The sequence below is a fragment of the Phyllobates terribilis genome, unplaced genomic scaffold, assembly GCF_046119375.1.
Source record: "Phyllobates terribilis strain yellow unplaced genomic scaffold, ASM4611937v1 Scaffold_5__5_contigs__length_657084704, whole genome shotgun sequence".
NCBI classification, from domain to species: domain Eukaryota; kingdom Metazoa; phylum Chordata; class Amphibia; order Anura; family Dendrobatidae; genus Phyllobates; species Phyllobates terribilis.
The window spans coordinates 511628480-511646998 of record NW_027362765.1 but is presented as its reverse complement, the minus strand read 5'-3'; positions in this window follow the sequence as shown (position 1 = coordinate 511646998).

The window sequence follows — 18519 nt, the reverse complement described above, 5'->3', positions numbered from 1 at the left end:
GACTGTGACATAACGTATATACACATCTATACAGCGTCCCAGACTGTGACATAACGTACATACACATCTATACGGCGGCCCAGACTGTCACATAACGTACATACACGTCTATACGGCGTCCCAGACTGTGACATAACGTACATACACATCTATACGGCAGCCCAGACTGTGACATAACGTACATACACATCTATACGGCGTCCCAGACTGTGACATAACGTACATACACGTCTATACGGCAGCCCAGACTGTGACATAACGTACATACACGTCTATACTGCTTCCTAGACTGTGACATAACGTACATACACGTCTATACGGCGTCCCAGACTGTGACATAACGTACATACACGTCTATACGGCGTCCCAGACTGTGACATAACGTACATACACGTCTATACGGCGTCCCAGACTGTGACATAATGTACATACACATCTATACGGCGTCCCAGACTGTGACATAACGTACATACACGTCTATACGGCGGCCCAGACTGTGACATAACGTACATACACGTCTATACGGCGGCCCAGACTGTGACATAACGTACATACACGTCTATACGGCGTCCCAGACTGTGACATAACGTACATACACATCTATACGGCGGTCCAGACTGTGACATAACGTACATACACGTCTATACGGTGGCCCAGACTGTGACATAACGTACATGCACGTCTATACGGCGTCCCAGACTGTGACATAACGTACATATGATGCGCCCCTGGGCCTGTGCTGAGTAGCGTTGCGCACGCGGGAGCCTACCCGGAGCCGGATCTGATAGGGGTAGTAGTCTCGTGGCGGTGACCCGGTCCGTGCCCAGGGAGTCAAACTGTGTGGCTGAGTATTAGCAGTAGATGTAGGACGACTACGCCACCCGTTGAATGCAGCTATGGAGCTGCCACTGCAGGGCAGACCGCTGAGGCCGGTGGTAGGATAGTGCAGCGTAGATGGTATAACCCCCAACGGGAGGGGTATGGCCTCAGGGCAGCCGACGTGGATGATGGGGGTAGCAGGAACCACTCAGAGACGATGCGGTGTAGTTCAGGGTCTTTACTGGTGACAAAGATAGACCCTCCCGGAGTACTGGCTAGCGGTCGGGGCCTGGTCAGTCCTTGAGCAGATGGGATCCCCCTTGGCCAGGCGGAGTTGTAGGCCTCCCCAACTAATCGTACTCTTCTGGCTACCTTGCTAGAGGCGGGTAAAAGTAGCCCACGTCCCTGAGTGTACCGTGTGGTGCTCACCCGTATGGCCGGTGACTCGGGGCCTTCTAGTGGCTTCCGCTCCACGACGGCGGTGCTGGTCCCACGCGTGTGACCGTGCCTTCGGGTTTCTTGGCCAGAGGACCTGAAATCCCCTGCCGGGCGGTTTCTGCTGCTGGGTCTGGGTTAATCCCCACAGCCTCGGACTCCGGGTCCGGTAGTAACTCTTCAATCAGGGCGAGCTCTTCAGCTGCCAGCCCCTGATTCCTTTTAGCCTGCTCCCACAGAGCTCCTGATCTTTCTTTCCTATGCTGCTTCTCTTCTTCTCAACTCTTCTCTTCTCACTAACCCTGCCTCAGCCCCAGTTTTATATAGGGGAAGTTCTTCCCCTCCCAGGACTGGGCAGGAGGTGTGGCATGCATAGGATTCCTGACCAAGAGACCTCCCACCTGCTCTCAGACATAACATTGCTATTACTGTGGAGACCAGACCCCTGGGGTGCCACATTCCCCCCTAGTGAATTTTAGTACTCCGGGACTAAACATAGTTTTGTAAACATAACAAATTACAAACAGAAACAACGCAATAAAGAAAAACATTAGGATGGTCACGGCGTGTCCGCAACCGGGTGCAGTTTTTCAAGAAAACAAGGGTGTCCATTTCACCAACACAGGGAGACGTAACCAGGTAGGGGTCTGTTCTGCCCCGAGTCCTTAACAGTCTTTCAGTCCGTCCTGGGTTACGCTCCAACTATATACACAAAGGATTCCCGGTAAATCCACCAAAGACTCCTATAAATAACTAGAAACACAAAATTATACACAAGCAACAATAGACAGGTAAACATTAATAAACAATCTAAACACTTAGATCCTCCAACGTATGGGCAACTGGCCTCTAGTGACCCTAGTGGACCTACGGAGCTGACTCACTGGTCCTGAGCTACAGGGTATAGGAGCTGTCAAGGGTAAACTGGGCAGCCGTCTACGGACTCTTTGGCTCACTAGGGGTATGGCAGGCTCACTATAAGCAGAGGGTTGATTCTCCGGGTCTGCTTGTGTAGGGTCTTCTGCCTCCTGGACCGGCTGTTCTTCTAGTTCTACCTGTGTCTCCGTAGGCACTTGGGATGCTGGTTGGAGGAACGTGAGGACGGGTACCACAACAGCACCATTGACTTGAGTCCAAGACCGAGGGAAGTCTCCGAGCACAGTACTAACCATATCTTCCCTTTCCTCTACGGGTCGAGGGTCCTCTTGTTCCTCTTCAGGGTTCCGTAGCTGTTCGGGACACTTCTTTAGGTGATCCCGGGATACAATGGCTGTGGTTTCCCCTCCGTCTTTACTGATTGTACAGATCTTTGGGTTGTCGTAGCTTGAGGGCAGTACGGTGTACGGGTCCTTCTCCCACTGGTCGTCCAACTTGTGGAGCCGTCTTTTCCTCTTCAAGACCTGCTCTCCGGGCACCAGGGGAACAGCGGGAGCATACTGGTTGTAAGTTTTCTCTTGTCTTTCCCTAGCTTGACAGAGACTTCGCTCCACGCTCTCCTGTACTTTCCGGTACTGCTGCTGCCTCTCTGTGTCCCAGTCTGCTTCTGGTGAAGTGTCCTCGGGTGTCAGGACTCCCATCTCCAGATCAACAGGAAGCTTACCAGGTCTTGCCCTCATTAGGTAAGCCGGGGTACAGTTGGTGGAACCTACAGGGATGTGGTTGTATAGGTCCACCAGGTCGGGCAGCTTTTCAGGCCACAGACTGCGTTCCTCCAGGGGCAATGTTTTCAGGAGATCTATCACCACCTGGTTCATTTTTTCACAAAGTCCATTAGTTTGCGGGTGATAGGGTGTTGTTCTAATCTTCCGGCATCCATACAGGGTGCAGAACTCCTGGAAGACTTCCGCTTCAAAGGCAGGCCCCTGGTCCGTCAGCACCTGCTCCGGGTATCCATGCGGACGGCAGAAGTGCTGCTGGAAGGCTCTAGCTGCTGTGTGAGCCGTTAAATCCTTGACGGGGACGACAACCAAGAACCGGGAGTAGTGATCCACGATGGTTAATGCGTAGACGTAGCCACTTCTGCTTGGGGTCAGCTTTACATGATCCAAGGCTACCAGTTCCAACGGCTGTCTGGTGATGATGGACCGCAGGGGAGTCTTCTGGCTGGCACGGTCCCTCCTTCTTAAGTTGCATGGGCCACAGTCTCTGCACCACCTCTCGATGGTCCCTCTCATGCCTACCCAATGGAACCGCCCGCGCAGCAGAAACTCCAGCTTCTTCCATCCGAAGTGCCCAGCTCCGTCGTGGTATGCCTCCATCACCATAGCTGCGTCTCTTCTTGGCACCACTACTTGCCAGATTAGTTCATGCGTCCGGGAGTTAACCATTCTGCGGCACAACTTCCCCTTGTAAAGGAACAGTCGACTCTTCTCAGCCCACAGTTGCTTGGCTTCCTCCGGAGCGTCTGGGTCAAGGCGTGCATCTGGCCGAGTCAGCATCTCCTTTACCAGTCGGACGGCAGTGTCACTGTCTTGCGTCTCCGCCCAGTTGTAATGAGGTAACGGGTTGAACGTAGCGGATTGCTTACTCCTTACACGGTGGGAATACTGGATAGTCCCATGACGGTGGAACGCGGGGAGTTCAACTTCTTCCAGTTCCTCTGAATCTTCCCCTACGTCCGGTAGGTTCGGCATCCTGGACAGGGCGTCCGCGTTGGTATTGGAGCGTCCTGCCCGGTATTTGATTGTAAACTCATAGTTGGACAAGCGGGCCATCCATCTCTGCTCTAGGGCACCGAGTCTTGCAGTGTCCAGGTGTGTCAACGGGTTGTTATCCGTGTACACGGTGAACCGGGAAGCAGCAAGGTAGTGCTTAAAGCGTTCGGTGACTGCCCACACCACTGCCAGGAACTCTAGCTTAAATGAGCTGTAATTCTCAGGGTTTCTTTCGGTGGGTCGCAGTTTTCGGCTGGCGTAAGCAATTACCCGTTCTTTCCCCTGCTGGATCTGGGACAGTACGGCTCCTAGCCCGATGTTACTAGCGTCGGTGTAGAGGATAAAGGGCTGGCTGTAATCCGGGTACGCCAGGATTTCATCCCCCGTGAGGACCATCTTCAGCTGGCGGAAGGACTCTTCTTCCAGCTTCTCCCATCTGAAGGGTGGCTTCTGGTTCTTGGCCTTCCTGGACTGGCCTATCAGGAGGTCCTGCATAGGAGCTGCCTTCTTGGTGAAACCGGGTATGAACCTTCGGTAGTAGCCTACCAACCCGAGGAACTGCCTCACTTCCTTTACGCTGGAGGGGCTTGGCCATTCCTTAATTGCAGTGATCTTATCAGGGTCGGGAGCCACTCCGTCAGCACTCACCATGTGTCCCAGGTACTGCACCTTTGGCTTCAGGAGGTGACACTTGGAGGGTTTCACCTTTAGGCCGTAACTTGCCAGAGCTTCGAACACTTCCGCCAGGTGTTTCAGGTGGTCCTCGTAGGTCTTGGAGTAGACGATGACATCGTCCAGGTATAACAGGACCGTCTCAAAGTTCCGGTGTCCCAGACAGCACTCCATCAGTCGCTGGAAGGTTCCTGGTGCGTTGCAGAGTCCAAACGGCATGCAGGTAAACTCGCTAAGTCCCATCGGGGTGGTGAATGCGGTCTTCTCCCGGTCCGCCTCTGCTACAGGAACCTGCCAGTACCCGCTAGTGAGATCCAAGGTGGAGAAGAAGTTAGCAGATTTTAAAGCAGCCAAAGACTCCTCTATTCTTGGTAAGGGGTACGCATCTTTGTGTGTGATACGGTTAATTTTCCGGTAATCTACACACATTCTCATGGTGTTGTCTTTCTTTTTGACTAAGACTAGTGGAGCTGCCCAGGGGCTACAGCTATCCCTGATTACCCCAGCCTCCTTCATGTCTCTAAGCATCCCCTTGGCGTGTTGGTAGTGTGCAGGGGGTACGGGTCGATACCTCTCTTTTATGGGAGGATGGTCTCCCGTGGGGATGTGGTGTTCTACCCCCTTGTCTCGCCCGAAGTCTAACGGGTGTTTACTAAACACTCTCTCGTACTCTTGAACCACCCGGTAGACTCCCTGTTTCTGGTGGAAGGGAGTGGAGTCAGTACCCAAATGTAGTTGCTGACACCAATCCTCCATTATTTTCGTAGAGCCGTTACCTTCCTCCGGGTGAGATGGAGGCAAGGGTTCCACAGACTGTATAGAATTTTGGTTGATAGTATATAATTTGGCTAGCGTAGCATACCGGGGCAGGTATACTTCCCTTTTCCCGATATTTATTATGCGAACGGGTACCCTCCCATGGCGTACATCAACTACCCCCCGGGCTGTCAAAATGGTGGGCCTACTGTCTGAGTAGACTGGCTCTACCATGGCCTGGTAATCTCTACCTCTCAGACCAATAGCTGCCTGGCACCAAATCATCATTTCACTTTTCGGGGGTATGGCAATAGGGAAAGGGTCACACATTCTTACGCTACCAATCTCACCGCCGGAGAGTTCCACTTGTTGCCGTCGCATCAGTGCCCGGATCTCTTTCTGGAGCACTCGCTGCTGGCCGGAGCTGGCGTTCTTGGCAACCTGCTGTAAAATGAAAATCACCTCTGCAAGACAATTTTCAATCACATTAGTTCCTAGAGTTATCTTTGGGTGACTCTCGCGCTTGTCAATGTCTACAATGATCAGTCCCTGTGCTGCCAGTTCGACTCTACCAATTTTAATGGTCATTTCTTTAAATCCGATCTGTGGCACGGGCTGACCATTACTGGCGATGATACTCAAGTTTTCGTCTGGATAGCGGGTTATATCCGAGTCATTCCAGTACTGCTTGAAGAGCACGTACGGGATGGTGGTGACCTGTGACCCGGTGTCCAGTAGGGCACTCATAGGGATGCCATCCAGTACCACAGGCAAGACTGGACGTCCTCCCACATATTTGTCGCGCCAGCTCGATGGGCCTGGTGATCTTTTTCCTGGGGGTTGGCCCTCTACCCCAGGTTGTGCCAGTTTAAAGGACAGTACCTTGCCATATGTTCGGGTTGATTGCAGCGGCGGCAGATGGGTTGTCCGTCCTCGTTGTATCGGTCGCTGGGTCTTCCTCTGGCCGGTGGGGTCCTCCTTGGTCGACGCCATGGGATGTCCTCCGGTCCGGATGCCAGCTGGATCTTCCCTGGAGTGGAAACCTGTAAAGACTGCACAGTTCGGGTTAGCGCAGCAACGCTTTTAGCTAGCTCTTGGACCTGATGGTGCAGGTCTGGAGCCGGGTCATTGTTCAAAGCCTGCGCATCAGCCCCCACAGGCCCTGCCGACAAGGGCGCCGCCTCCTGGTGGTAAGTGATAGCTGGGCGCCTGTGGGTCTCAACGCCACCCGGTGCCGGTTCTCGGAGCACCCGGATGGCTCTGTCCTTGAACTGTGCAAAGTCCAGATGAGGATCCTGTAAGGCCATGGCCCGCAACTGGGTCCGGTGGACATTGCAATATAGTCCCTCTATAAATTGCTCGGTCAACAGCCTGTCCTCGTTTCCCACGCCGTCAGGGTCGGTCTGCTTAATGGCTCTCAGGGCCTCTTGTAGGTTTAGTGCATAGTCCCTTATACTCTCATGTGCTCGCTGCTTGCACCCATAGAATCTAAGCTTAATCTCGGCTGAGGTGCGGGTATCAAAGGTGTCCCTCAGCCGGGTTAGTATCCCTGCGACAGTCCTCCTCCCAGGTGGCCAGGACTTTACCTCCCTTTGGGCTGCCCCGGTTAGTTGGGCCACCAGGATGCTCACTTTTTGCTCCTCTGTGAGGGGGTATACCTGGAAGAGGCTATCCAGCTTTTCTTTAAAGTCATTCAGGGTATGTGACTCCCCTGAGTACCGGGGTAGCCAGGCTGCTCCCGGGATATAGGGCATGGTGAAAGGCATGACTGCAGCAGCGGTGGCGCTGGCGGTGGCTGCGGCAGTGAAGCTCTCCTCCGTATCCGCCATCTTCCTCCCCCCTAGTGGACCGTGGCCTACCTTGCGATGATCCTCTTCCGTAGGCCGCGGCTCCGCAGTGGATCGTCAGGGTTGAGGACCTTCCGTCGCGCTCCTGTGACGTCGGCGTCTGCTGGGCTCCTTCCAGGACCTTACGCGACGTCTGGACGTGAGGCGGGGCCTCAGTTCTCGCGCGCTTTCGGAGTCCACGCCCCTCTTCTTCCCGCGCGGCGTCTTCAAGATGGCGTACAACGGCGGGAAAACTCCACGGAAGGCGGGAAGAAGGCTGAAAATGGCGCCGGATGGCGGGAATCTTCGCGGATGGCGGAAAGAAGGCTGAAGATGGTGCCGGATGGCGGGAATCTTCACGGATGGCGGGAATCTTCACCACTGGTAAGTTTGAACAGTCTTTTTCAGGCACGCAGTACCCGGTGGTTGCGGGCACGTAATCCTGCCGACTACGCCAAAAGTTGACGCGCCCCTGGGCCTGTGCTGAGTAGCGTTGCGCACGCGGGAGCCTACCCGGAGCCGGATCTGATAGGGGTAGTAGTCTCGTGGCGGTGACCCGGTCCGTGCCCAGGGAGTCAAACTGTGTGGCTGAGTATTAGCAGTAGATGTAGGACGACTACGCCACCCGTTGAATGCAGCTATGGAGCTGCCGCTGCAGGGCAGACCGCTGAGGCCGGTGGTAGGATAGTGCAGCGTAGATGGTATAACCCCCAACGGGAGGGGTATGGCCTCAGGGCAGCCGACGTGGATGATGGGGGTAGCAGGAACCACTCAGAGACGATGCGGTGTAGTTCAGGGTCTTTACTGGTGACAAAGATAGACCCTCCCGGAGTACTGGCTAGCGGTCGGGGCCTGGTCAGTCCTTGAGCAGATGGGATCCCCCTTGGCCAGGCGGAGTTGTAGGCCTCCCCAACTAATCATACTCTTCTGGCTACCTTGCTAGAGGCGGGTAAAAGTAGCCCACGTCCCTGAGTGTACCGTGTGGTGCTCACCCGTATGGCCGGTGACTCGGGGCCTTCTAGTGGCTTCCGCTCCACGACGGCGGTGCTGGTCCCACGCGTGTGACCGTGCCTTCGGGTTTCTTGGCCAGAGGACCTGAAATCCCCTGCCGGGCGGTTTCTGCTGCTGGGTCTGGGTTAATCCCCACAGCCTCGGACTCCGGGTCCGGTAGTAACTCTTCAATCAGGGCGAGCTCTTCAGCTGCCAGCCCCTGATTCCTTTTAGCCTGCTTCCACAGAGCTCCTGATCTTTCTTTCCTATGCTGCTTCTCTTCTTCTCAACTCTTCTCTTCTCACTAACCCTGCCTCAGCCCCAGTTTTATATAGGGGAAGTTCTTCCCCTCCCAGGACTGGGCAGGAGGTGTGGCATGCATAGGATTCCTGACCAAGAGACCTCCCACCTGCTCTCAGACATAACATTGCTATTACTGTGGAGACCAGACCCCTGGGGTGCCACACATACACATCTATACGGCGGCCCAGACTGTGACATAACGTACATACACGTCTATACGGCGGCCCAGACTGTGACATAACGTACATACACATCTATACGGCAGCCCAGACTGTGACATAACGTACATACACGTCTATACGGCGTCCCAGACTGTGACATAACGTACATACACGTCTATACGGCGGCCCAGACTGTGACATAACGTACATACACGTCTATACGGCGTCCCAGACTGTGACATAACGTACATACACGTCTATACGGCGGCCCAGACTGTGACATAACGTACATACACGTCTATACGGCGGCTCAGACTGTGGCATAACGTACATACACATCTATACGGCAGCCGAGACTGTGACATAACGTACATACACGTCTATACGGCGGCCCAGACTGTGACATAACGTACATACACGTCTATACGGCGTCCCAGACTGTGACATAACGTACATACACGTCTATACGGCGGCCCAGACTGTGACATAACGTACATACACGTCTATACGGCGTCCCAGACTGTGACATAACGTACATACACGTCTATACGACGGCTCAGACTGTGACATAACGTACATACACGTCTATACGGCGGCTCAGACGGTGGCATAACGTACATACACATCTATACGGCAGCCGAGACTGTGACATAACATACATACACGTCTATACGGCGGGCCAGACTGTGACATAACGTATATACACGTCTATACGGCGTCCCAGACTGTGACATAACGTACATACACGTCTATACGGCGTCCCAGACTGTGACATAACGTACATACACATCTATACAGCGTCCCAGACTGTGACATAACGTACATACACGTCTATACGGCGGCCCAGACTGTGACATAATGTACACACACATCTATATGGCGTCCCAGACTGTGACATAACGTACATACACATCTATACAGCGTCCCAGACTGTGACATAACGTACATACACGTCTATACGGCGGCCCAGACTGTGACATAACGTACATACACGTCTATACGGCGTCCCAGACTGTGACATAACGTACATACACATCTATACGGCAGCCGAGACTGTGACATAACGTACATACACATCTATACGGCGTCCCATACTGTGACATAACGTACATACACATCTATACGGCGGCCAGACTGTGACATAACGTACATACACATTTATACGGCGGCCAGACTGTGACATAACGTACATACACATCTATACGGCGTCCCAGACTGTGACATAACGTACATACACATCTATACGGCGGCCAGACTGTGACATAATGTACATACACATCTATACGGCGGCCAGACTGTGACATAACGTACATACACATCTATACGGCGGCCAGACTGTGACATAACGTACATACACATCTATATGGCGTCCCAGACTGTGACATAACGTATATACACATCTATACGGCGGCCCAGACTGTGACATAACGTACATACACGTCTATACGGCGGCTCAGACTGTGACATAACGTACATACACATCTATACGGCAGCCGAGACTGTGACATAACATACATACACGTCTATACGGCGGCCCAGACTGTGACATAACGTACATACACGTCTATACGGCGGCCCAGACTGTGACATAACGTGCATACACATCTATACGGCGTCCCAGACTGTGACATAACGTACATACACGTCTATACGGCGGCCCAGACTGTGACATAACGTACATACACATCTATATGGCGTCCCAGACTGTGACATAACGTACATACACATCTATACAGCGGCTCAGACTGTGGCATAACGTACATACACATCTATACGGCAGCCCAGACTGTGACATAACGTACATAGACGTCTATACGGCGTCCCAGACTGTTACATAACGTACATACACGTCTATACGGCGGCTCAGACTGTGGCATAACGTACATACACATCTATACGGCAGCCCAGACTGTGACATAACGTACATAGACGTCTATACGGCAGCCAAGACTGTGACATAACGCACATACACGTCTATACGGCAGCCGAGACTGTGACATAACGTACATACACGTCTATACGGCGGTCCAGACTGTGACATAACGTAGATACACGTCTATACGGCGTCTCAGAATGTGACATAACGTACATACACATCTATACGGCGTCCCATACTGTGACATAACGTACATACACGTCTATACGGCGGCCCAGACTGTGACATAACATACATACACGTCTATACGGCGGCCCAGACTGTGACATAACGTACATACACGTCTATACGGCGGCCCAGACTGTGACATAACGTACATACACGTCTATACGGCGGCCCAGACTGTGACATAACGTACATACACTTCTATACTGCGGCCCAGACTGTGACATAACGTACATACACATCTATACTGCGGCCCAGACTGTGACATAACGTATATACACGTCTATACGGCGGCCCAGACTGTGACATAACGTACATACACATCTATACTGCGGCCCAGACTGTGACATAACGTACATACACGTCTATGCGGCGTCTCAGACTGTGAATTAACGTACATACACGTCTATACGGCGTCCCAGACTGTGACATAACGTACATACACATCTATACGGCGTCCCAGACTGTGACACAACGTACATACACGTCTATACGGCGGCCCAGACTGTGACATAACGTACATACACATCTATACGGCGGCCCAGACTGTGACATAACGTACATACACATCTATACGGCGTCCCAGACTGTGACATAACGTACATACACGTCTATACGGCGGCCCAGACTGTGACATAACGTACATACACGTCTATACGGAGTCCCAGACTGTGACATAACGTACATACCCGTCTATACGGCGGCCCAGACTGTGACATAACGTACATACACATCTATACTGCGGCCCAGACTGTGACATAACGTATATACACGTCTATACGGCGGCCCAGACTGTGACATAACGTACATAAACATCTATACGGCGGCCCAGACTGTGACATAACGTACATAAACATCTATACGGCGGCCCAGACTGTGACATAACGTACATACACATCTATACTGAGGCCCAGACTGTGACATAACATACATACACATCTATAAGGCGGCCCAGACTGTGACATAACGTACATACACGTCTTTACGGCGTCTCAGACTGTGACTTAACGTACATACACGTCTATACGGCTTCCCAGACTGTGACATAACGTACATACACATCTATACAGCGGCCCAGACTGTGACATAACGTACATATGTGACACCCCAGGGGTCTGGTTGCCACAGTGATAGAGATATTATGTCTGAGAGCAGGTGGGAGGTCCTTTGGTCAGGGATCCTGTGCATGCCACACCTCCTGCCCAGTCTTGGGAGGGGAAGAACTTCCCCTGTATAAACCCGGGGCTGAGGCAGGGTGAGTCAGACAAGGAGAGTGGAGAAGAGAAGCAGCATAGGAAACAGCAGAGTTACAAGGAGTCAGGGGCTGGCAGCTACAGAGCTCGCCCTGACTAAGAAGATTCTTTACCGGACCCGGAGTCCGAGGCTGTGGGGACTAACTCCTACCCAGCAGCAGAATCCGTCGGGCAGGGGATTTCAGGTCCTCTGGCCCAGAAGCCCGAAGGCACGGTCACACGCGTGGGACCAGCACCGCCATCGTGGAGCGGAAGCCATTAGAAGGCCCCGAGTCACCGGCCATACGGGTGAGCACCACACGGTACACTCAGGGACGTGGGCTACTTACATCAGCTTCTAGCAAGGTAGCCAGAAGAGTACAGTCAGTTTGGGAGGCCTACAACTACGCCTGGCCAGGGGAGATCCCATCTGCTCAAAGACTGACCAGGCCCCGTTTGCTAGCAAGTACTCCGGGAGGGTCTGTCGTTGTTACCAGTAAAGACCCTGAACTACACCGTACCGTCTCTGAGTGGTTCCTGCTACCCCCATCATCCACGTCGGCTGCCCTGAGGCCATACCCCTCCCGTTGGGGGTTATACTATCACGCTGCACAATCCTACCACCGGCCTCAGCGGTCTGACCTGCAGCAGCAGCTTCCTGGCTGCACTCAACGGGTGGCGTAGTCATCAACTATTTACTACTAATAGACTGCCGTCTAGTTTGACTCCCTGGGCACGGACCGGGTCACCGCCACGAGATTACAACCCTCCACGGATCCGGCTCCGGGTAAGCTCCCGCGTGCGCACCGCAGCGCGACACAGGCCCAGGGGCGCGTCACATACACATCTATACAGCGGCCCAGACTGTGACATAACGTACATACACGTCTATACGGCAGCCCAGACTGTGACATAACGTACATACACGTCTATACGGCGGCCCAGACTGTGACATAACGTACATACACATCTATACGGCGGCCCAGACTGTGACATAACGTACATACACGTCTATACGGCGGCCCAGACTGTGACATAACGTACATACACGTCTATACGGCGGCCCAGACTGTGACATAACGTACATACACGTCTATACGGCGGCCCAGACTGTGACATAACGTACATACACGTCTATACGGCGGCCCAGACTGTGACATAACGTACATACACGTCTATACAGCGGCCCAGACTGTGACATAACGTACATACACGTCTATACGGCGGCCCAGACTGTGGCATAACGTACATACACGTCTATACTGCGGCCCAGACTGTGACATAACGTACATACACGTCTATACGGCGGCCCAGACTGTGGCATAACGTACATACACGTCTATACGGCGTCCCAGACTGTGACATAACGTACATACACGTCTATACGGCGGCCCAGACTGTGACATAACGTACATACACGTCTATACGGCGGCCCAGACTGTGGCATAACGTACATACACGTCTATACGGCGTCCCAGACTGTGACATAACGTACATACACGTCTATACTGCGGCCCAGACTGTGACATAACGTACATACACGTCTATACGGCGGCCCAGACTGTGGCATAACGTACATACACGTCTATACGGCGTCCCAGACTGTGACATAACGTACATACACGACTATACGGCGTCCCAGACTGTGACATAACATACATAGACGTCTATACGGCGGCCCATACAGTGACATAACGTACATACACATCTATACGGCGGACCAGACTGTGGCATAACGTACATACACGTCTATACGGCGTCCCAGACTGTGACATAACGTACATACACGTCTATACGGTGTCCCAGACTGTGACATAACGTATATATACATCTATACGGCGTCCCAGACTGTGACATAACGTACATACACATCTATACGGCGGCCCAGACTGTGACATAACGTACATACACATCTATACAGCGTCCCAGACTGTGACATAACGTATATACACATCTATACAGCGTCCCAGACTGTGACATAACGTACATACACATCTATAAGCGTCCCAGACTGTGACATAACGTATGTACACATCTATACAGCGTCCCAGACTGTGACATAACGTACATACACATCTATACGGCGGCCCAGACTGTGACATAACGTATATACACATCTATACAGCGTCCCAGACTGTGACATAACGTACATACACATCTATACGGCGGCCCAGACTATGACATAACGTACATACACGTCTATACGGCGTCCCAGACTGTGACATAACGTACATACACATCTATACAGCGTCCCAGACTGTGACATAACGTATATACACATCTATACAGCGTCCCAGACTGTGACATAACGTACATACACATCTATACGGCGGCCCAGACTGTCACATAACGTACATACACGTCTATACGGAGTCCCAGACTGTTTCATAACGTACATACACGTCTATACGGCGGCCCAGACTGTGACATAACGTACATACACATCTATACGGCATCCCAGACTGTGACATAACGTACATACACGTCTATACGGCAGCCCAGACTGTGACATAACGTACATACACGTCTATACGGCAGCCCAGACTGTGACATAACGTACATACACGTCTATACAGCGTCCCAGACTCTGACATAACGTACATACACATCTATACGGCGTCCCAGACTGTGACATAATGTACATACACGTCTATACGGCGGCCCAGACTGTGACATAACGTACATACACGTCTATACGGCGGCCCAGACTGTGACATAACGTACATACACGTCTATACGGCAGCCCAGACTGTGACATAACGTACATACACGTCTATACGGCGTCCCAGACTGTAACATAACGTACATACACGTCTATACGGCGGCCCAGACTGTGACATAACGTACATACACGTCTATACGGCGTCCCAGACTGTGACATAACGTACATACACGTCTATACGGCGGCCCAGACTGTGACATAACGTACATACACGTCTATACCGCGGCTCAGACTGTGACATAACGTACATACACGTCTATACGGCGGCTCAGACTGTGACATAACGTACATACACGTCTATACGGCGGCTCAGACTGTGGCATAACGTACATACACGTCTATACGGCGGCTCAGACTGTGACATAACGTACATACACATCTATACGGCAGCCGAGACTGTGACATAACGTACATACACGTCTATACGGCGGCCCGGACTGTGACATAACGTACATACACGTCTATACGGCGGCCCAGACTGTGACATAACGTACATACACATCTATATGGCGTCCCAGACTGTGACATAACGTACATACACATCTATACAGCGTTCCAGACTGTGACATAACGTACATACACGTCTATAAGGCGGCTCAGACTGTGGCATAACGTACATGCACGTCTATACGGCGGCCCAGACTGTGACATAACGTACATACACGTCTATACGGCGGCTCATACTGTGACATAACATACATACACATCTATACGGCGGCCCAGACTGTAACATAACGTATATACACATCTATATGGCGTCCCAGACTGTGACATAACGTACATACACGTCTATACGGCGGCCCAGACTGTGACATAACGTACATACACGTCTATATGGCAGCCCAGACTGTGACATAACGTACATACACATCTATACGGCAGCCCAGACTGTGACATAACGTACATAGACGTCTATACGGCGGCTCAGACTGTGGCATAACGTACATACACGTCTATACGGCAGCCGAGACTGTGACATAACGTACATACACGTCTATACGGCGGTCCAGACTGTGACATAACGTACATACACGTCTATAAGGCGTCTCAGACTGTGACATAACATACATACACATCTATACGTCGTCCCATACTGTGACATAACGTACATACACATCTATACGGCGGCCCAGACTGTGACATAACATACATACACGTCTATACTGCGTCCCAGACTGTGAAATAACGTACATACCCGTCTATACGGCGGCCCAGACTGTGACATAACGTACATACACTTCTATACTGCGGCCCAGACTGTGACATAACGTACATACACGTCTATACTGAGGCCCAGACTGTGACATAACGTACATACACGTCTATACGGCGTCTCAGACTGTGACTTAACGTACATACACGTCTATACGGCGTCCCAGACTGTGACATAACGTACATACACATCTATACGGCGTCCCAGACTGTGACATAACATACATACACGTCTATACGGCGGCCCAGACTGTGACATAACGTACATACACGTCTATATGGAGTCCCAGACTGTGACATAACGTACATACCCGTCTATACGGCGGCCCAGACTGTGACATAACGTACATACACATCTATATGTCGTCCCAGACTGTGACATAACGTACATACACATCTATACAGCGGCTCAGACTGTGGCATAACGTACATACACATCTATACGGCAGCCCAGACTGTGACATAACGTACATAGACGTCTATACGGCGTCCCAGACTGTTACATAACGTACATACACGTCTATACGGCGGCTCAGACTGTGGCATAACGTACATACACGTCTATATGGCAGCCCAGACTGTGACATAACGTACATACACATCTATACGGCAGCCCAGACTGTGACATAACGTACATAGACGTCTATACGGCGGCTCAGACTGTGGCATAACGTACATACACGTCTATACGGCAGCCGAGGCTGTGACATAACGTACATACACATCTATACGGCGTCTCAGACTGTGACATAACATACATACACATCTATACGTCGTCCCATACTGTGACATAACGTACATACACATCTATACGGCGGCCCAGACTGTGACATAACGTACATACACATCTATACGGCGGCCCAGACTGTGACATAACGTACATACACATCTATACTGCGTCCCAGACTGTGAAATAACGTACATACCCGTCTATACGGCGGCCCAGACTGTGACTTTAACGTACATACACTTCTATACTGCGGCCCAGACTGTGACATAACGTACATGCACATCTATACTGCGGCCAAGACTGTGACATAACGTATATACACATCTATACTGAGGCCCAGACTGTGACATAACGTACATACACATCTATAAGGCGGTCCAGACTGTGACATAACGTACATACACGTCTATACGGCGTCTCAGACTGTGACTTAACGTACATACACGTCTATACGGCGTCTCAGACTGTGACTTAACATACATACACGTCTATACGGCGGCCCAGACTGTGACATAACATACATACACGTCTATACGGCGTCTCAGACTGTGACATAACGTACATACACATCTATAAGGCGGTCCAGACTGTGACATAACGTACATACACGTCTATACGGCGTCTCAGACTGTGACTTAACGTACATACACGTCTATACGGCGTCTCAGACTGTGACTTAACATACATACACGTCTATACGGCGGCCCAGACTGTGACATAACGTACATACACGTCTATACGGCGTCTCAGACTGTGACATAACGTACATACACATCTATACGGCGTCCCAAACTGTGACATAACATACATACACGTCTATACGGCGGCCCAGACTGTGACATAACGTACATACACGTCTATACGGAGTCCCAGACTGTGACATAACGTACATACCCGTCTATACGGCGGCCCAGACTGTGACATAACGTACATACACATCTATACGGCGGCCCAGACTGTGACATAACCTACATACACATCTATACGGCGTCCCAGACTGTGACATAACGTACATACACGTCTATACGGCGGCCCAGACTGTGACATAACGTACATACACATCTATACTGCGGCCCAGACTGTGACATAACGTATATACACATCTATACTGAGGCCCAGACTGTGACATAACGTACATACACGTCTATACGGCGTCTCAGACTGTGACTTAACGTACATACACGTCTATACGGCTTCCCAGACTGTGACATAACGTACATACACATCTATACAGCGGCCCAGACTGTGACATAACGTACATACACATCTATACGGCGGCCCAGACTGTGACATAACGTACATACACGTCTATACAGCGTCCCATACTGTGACATAACGTATATACACATCTATACAGCGTCCCAGACTGTGACATAACGTACATACACATCTATACAGCGTCCCAGACTGTGACATAACGTATATACACATCTATACAGCGTCCCAGACTGTGACATAACGTACATACACATCTATACAGCGTCCCAGACTGTGACATAACGTACATACACATCTATACGGCAGCCTAGACTGTGACATAACGTACATACACGTCTATACGGCGTCCCATACTGTGACATAACGTACATACACGTCTATACGGCGTCCCAGACTCTGACATAACGTACATACACGTCTATACGGCGTCCCAGACTGTGACATAATGTACATACACATCTATACGGCGGCCTGACTGTGACATAACGTACATACACGTCTATACGGCGGCCAGACTGTGACATAACGTACATACACATCTATACGGCGGCCAGACTGTGACATAACGTACATACACATCTATACGGCGTCCCATACTGTGACATAACGTACATACACATCTATACGGCGGCCAGACTGTGACATAACGTACATACACATCTATACGGCGGCCAGACTGTGACATAAC